The sequence below is a fragment of the Carlito syrichta genome, unplaced genomic scaffold (genome assembly GCF_000164805.1).
Source record: "Carlito syrichta isolate Samal-C Ts95f unplaced genomic scaffold, Tarsius_syrichta-2.0.1 Scaffold302307, whole genome shotgun sequence".
NCBI classification, from domain to species: domain Eukaryota; kingdom Metazoa; phylum Chordata; class Mammalia; order Primates; family Tarsiidae; genus Carlito; species Carlito syrichta.
This window is the reverse complement of record NW_007246403.1, coordinates 418,526-424,320: the sequence shown is the minus strand read 5'-3', so window position 1 is coordinate 424,320 and position 5,795 is coordinate 418,526.

The following is a 5,795-nucleotide window of genomic DNA, read 5'->3' as shown; positions in this document are numbered from 1 at the left end:
TTCCAATGTGCAACTTCGAGGGTGATTCCTACCATAAAGTGAGCCAAGTGACCACTTGTGCCTCAAACATCAGCCATCTTTGCCTACGTCAAGATGGCAGAAGAGTTTATTGGCCTCAAGAAGACATTTCTACCCAAAAAAGTGTGGTTTGTGTGAAGGCTATTCTACAAATGTGCCTGCCTAGCCAGTCATTTTTTTCAAGGGAGACACGGTGTTTGGGGACATTTTATCTACAGAATCCTTTGAACTTGAAATTGTCAGAAACTGGCTTAGAACAAATGCAAACCAGCAGGAAAAGAAAATATTAAAATAAAATATTAAGCTCGGCTCGGTGGCTCAGCCTATAATCCCGCGATTTGGGAGACTGAGGTGAGTGGATTGGCTGAGCCCGCAGGTTCGAGACCCACCTGGGCAACTTGGTGAGACCTCATCTCTACAATAAATAAATTTTTAAAAAATTAACTGGGTGTAGTAGCACGTGCCTGTAGTTCCAGCTGCTTGGAAGGCTGAGGCAGAAGGATTGCCGAAGCCCAACAGGTCAAGGCTGCGGTGGCTGGGAGCGTGCCACTGCACTCCAGTCTGGGTGACAGAGTGAGAGAGGACTCCAACTCAAAAATAAATAAAATAAAATAAAATATTAAGCATAAAAACCATGAGTTGGATGCAAGCAGTTGCCACAGCCTGTGGCCTTGAGAATCTGCCTTGTGAATGCTCTTCTGACATCTGGACCATCTGACCACAGGTAAATTCAACTTATCGAGGGTCATCACCACCTGTCCCCAGCCTGCTCCCCACACACACAGCTGGCTTTCTATACTGGCGCCCAGAACTCACTAACCAGACTGTGCTTCTGATGGATATGGCATTTTATAAGCAACATAGATCAATTGGAAAAATGAATTACCTCTGGTTAGTGACTAATAATAAGATAATGTTATAACCACCCCAAAAGTGTGTAGGAGCTGGAGAAAACATAGCAAGAGCAGAAAAATGGAATTAAGTTATGCAAAAGAAAAAATCAAGAGTGGGTGACTTTGTGAGAAGGCAAAGAGCAGTTAATTTGGCTGCAGAATTAAATTACTCCTCTATTATAGATGAATTTAACGCCGCACAACGTAGGTAAATGTATTTAGATGATCACTGAGCTTATAAATCCAATAAATCATTATGGTTATACCGAGATGTCTTAGTTCACTTTTTGAACCTAAAAACACCTTACAGCCAGATGCGGTGGCTCACCTCCAAAATCCCAGCACTTTGGGAGGCTGAGGATTGCTTGAGCCCAGGAGGTCGAGACCAGCCTGGGCAACATAACGAGACCTTATCTCTATAAATAAATATATACATACATATATGCATACACACACACATACATAACTTATGATGGTCTGCCGTAAGATCTGGTGCCAGCCACTTTGCTCAAACAGTTCTTATCCCTGTCTTCTGTGTTCCAGCCTCACCAGCCTCCTATCTGTTTCTGTCTCAGAGATTCTGCACTGGTCGGGGCCTTTGCCTGAATGTTTTCCCTAGATCCCCGCTCAGCCTCCTCATCTTCCTGCAGGTCCCAGCCTCTCAGAGGGGCCCAAAGAGGGCCCCATTCCATCACCCTAGTCCCACCCCTCCCTCTCCCTATCTCTCTCTGTCCCACAGTTCTATTTTGTGTCATTCTCAGCCCTTCCTTCCTACTGCATGAAATCATCCTGTCACATAGCACTCTTCATCTCGGGGCTCATGGAATATGCAGGAGATGAAAGAGAGGAGGGAGCATGGTGCTTGAGAAAGGACATGGGGCCAGAGAGCTCTGCCACTAACTGTGACTGGCCCTTCAAGTGATTGAATCTCGTGGGACCTCATTTCCTCCTTTGTAAGACTGGGATGATGACCCCCACACCGCAGGGCTCGGTTGAGGATCCGATGAATGAAGGGGTGTGAGGCATGCCAGTGAGGCCGGAAACATGAGAAGCTCTTTATGCAGTTTTAAAACTTTTTTTCATGGAGTATCTCAAATACAAACAAAAGTAGAGAAATGAGCTCGAGCATTCCGAACCTGAAAATCTGAAATCTGAAATGTTCCAAAATCTGAAACGTTTTGAGTGTCAACATGACGCCACAAGTGGAAAATTCTACACCTGACCTTGTAGACACAAAATTTGTTTCAGGCACAAAATTATTAAAAATATTATATGAAACTACTTTCAGGCTATGTGTATAAGATGTATATTAAACAAATTTCATGTTTAGACTTGGGTCCCATCCCCAAAATACCATTTTATATATAAACATATGCAATATTATATGAGGTCCAACAATTAGGTTTTTGAACCATTCTAGAAAAAACGCTACATACCTCATTGCTGAATATCAGTATGGTCACCTTCGAAGGACTCCCCTTGGGAAGCAATGCACCAACACCAGTGCCTAGTCTACCCATCAAAGCAATTGTGGAACTCTTTTTCTGGAATGGCCCTCAGAGCTGCTGCTGTTGTTTGTTGCAGTCTGAAAATTTAGTTCATGAACTTGCCACCATGTGATTATGTTGGCAGCACTGTACAAATAACTGTGTTGAAACACCTTCCCTACTCCCCTGATGGGGCCCCCAATGACTCTATTCTTTACCCAAAGATACAGGAAATATTGAAAGGAAGACATTTGACGATCTAGAGTAGTATGGCAATGACTCTGATGACCATTCCAGAAAAAGAGTTCCAAAATTGCTTTGACAGGTAGACTAGGTGCTGACACTGGGGATAACTTTCCAAGGGGAATACTTTGAAGGTGAGCATGGTGACATTCAGCAATTAATCTGTAGCACTTTTTCTGGGATGAGTCCGCCAACTTAATTGTCATGAATTAAAAATCTGAAATTTCATCTTTACACCTAACCCTGAATTGTACCCCATGTCTTTAAAATAAAAAAAATTAAAAGCTTTTAAACAAATCTGAAATTTGGAACACTCTGGTCCCAAGCATTTTGTATAGGGATGCTCAACCTGTATAATAAATCCCCATCAATCCATCACTAAGCTTCTGTAATTGTCCATTTATGGTCAATCTTGTTTTATTTATACTTTCATTCATTTACCCCAACCCTAGGTTATTTGGAAACAAATTGCAGATTTCATGTAATTCTATCTGTAAATATTTTAGTATCTCTAAAAGATAGGAACTATATTTCAAACATCACCACAATATGATTATCGCACCAAAAAAACACTTCACACAATACCATAGTCACACCTTGAGATGGAACTTCTGTCTTTCTTGGCCTCCATGATAACCCCAGACCCTAGAATTGGTCTAGCATAGGGTGGGTGTTCAGTAAATAGGTGTTAAATAAATGAATGACTTCTCTCTTTGCTCTGTGGAACTCAGCACCTCTGAAACTTTCTCCATTTAGTTAGATTCATCAGCTCTGTACACATTTTGATGTTAACTTTGGTTTGAATACTACTTAATATCTTATCGTCCTGGAAAGGGAGGACGGGAGACATTGGGGTGGGGAGATCAGAGCCATCAGGAAGCTATAAGAGCAGCAACAACATGCAACAAACATCTTCTGCTCCCCCACTGAATGTCTGACCCCAACGTAGGCCCTAGGGATTCAGGGGCGATGTAAGATGCCATTGAATAAAATAAGCTCCAAGTTCACATAGAATAAGGTCAAGCCAAGACCAACCAGCTCCTGTGACAGAGAAGAATGTGAGGGAGAACTTGACTTACTAAGATCAGCACATGCTAAGGCCCCTATCATCAAATCCAAATGGTGCTGGGAGGAAGTGGTGTATAGATCAGTGGGACAGAACAGAGAGCTCAGAGCTAGATCAAAGTATTCATGGGAATTTAATATGTGGCAGAGATGGTATTTCAATTCTGTTGGAAAAGAAGCAGCTGTTATGACTGATGCCACACTACTAGCCATCTCTTGTAAGAAACTTGAAGCCTCATCTTACATCATACACATAAATAAATCCCAAATGGATTCAAGAGTTAGCAGTCTCCAAAATTAAACTAATAACTATCTTGAAAGGAAGTGTAAGAGATAGCAAGGGAAGTCTCAGGGCATTAAAAAAGAAAGAGAGAAAGAAAGAAAGAAAGAAAGAAAGAAAGAAAGAAAGAAAGAAAGAAAGAAAGAAAGAAAGAGAGAGAGAAAGAAAGATCTAATAAGATATTTTACTACACCAAAATTATTCTTGTGGCAACAGATATTCACAACATTGATATGAAAACAAAAGATTTGCACATAAAACTATTTGCAACACAGATGTCCAACAAAATGTTAATATCCATATATGCAAAGAGTTCTTACAAACTGCTAAGAAATGAACAAGGAGGATTGGAGTTAGACAAAGGATAAGAATACGCAGGACCTGGCACAAATCCAACTGGCCAACAAACATATGACAATATGCACAAACTCACTAATTGTACAGGAAATTGAAGTTAAAGTTAACTATGAGATTTCATTTGGCCCCATCAGACAGACAAAAACTAAAAATAATGCTAACATCTATTGCTGGAGTGGATGCTGGAAAACAGTAGGCTCATGAATCGTTGAAGAAAATGCAAAATGTTACAGCACTTTTGGAAAGCAATCTGGCAACACTGCAACACCGACTAAATTTTAAAAAATAGGCCCTTGAGTTGAGCAATCTCCCTCCTGGGAATCTATCTCATCAAAATAAAATCTCCAGTTAGAAGGATGTATGTACAAAGATGTTTATTGCAGTACTGTTTATAGCAGGGGGAAGAAAAAACAGGAAATAAGTTGAACACACTGCACTAGAAGATCAGATGAAGAAATGATCGTGGTTCCTCACTATGAAATATGATGCCTCCATTAAAAGAATGAATTAGAGCTACAGCAGCCGGCTTGGAGGGATTCCTGTGGGTGGTGATGTTTGAATGAGTGAAGCAAGATGCAGAAAGAGTGCCTCATGCGACTCTGTTTTGTAAAGGTATGACCCACCCCCTATATGTGAGTGTGCATAGGGGTGTGTGCAGGTATGTTTATGTGTAAGTAGGATTTGCATATATTTTGTTTACAGTTGTTTGAACACGTAGAAACACAGGCTGTTAACGTGGGTGTGAAGGAGATGGGAGAGTGATATGTACATAGAGGGGAGGGAGACAAAAAAAGGGAAAGAAGGACTGAGCCAGGACTGGCAGGTGTGGCTTGATCCCATCTTTGTCCTTTTGCAGATTATCAACATGTGTATGAGGGGAACCCAAAAAATAAGGAATTATCTTTTGGAGGGTGGGACCCTTGTAGTACAGGTGTCATCCACTAGGTAATTACTGTAGGAGCCCATGGGCATCAGCACATCAGCTTGCATTGTTGTGAGAGGCTGCATTCAGCTTCAGTGAATGTTTTTTGAAGCTTCTTTCAAGCTCTTTGCCCATTTCATGATGGGTGATTTACGAGTGCATCTGCCCACACAGCACTGAACTTCCAGCAGTTTTGACCAAAAACAGCAATGGCCCACCCTCTCTATTCACTCGATCTCACCCCAAGCAACTTGTTTTTTTTTTTTGTTCTCAATGAAAAAAATTCTCAAAGGGAAACATTTTTGCTGATGTGGAAAAGGTGAAACGAAAAATGGCAGAAGCGCTAAAAGGCATCAAAATTGATGAGTTCGAAAACTGTTCTGAGCAGTGGGAAAAGCATCTCAATAGATGTATTGCATCAGACAGAGAGTACTTTGAAGGTAACTGAGGTTTAAACATGTGAGAATACATACACAATTTTTTTTTTTTTTTTGAGTCGGAGTCTCACTCAGTCACCCAGACTGGAGTGC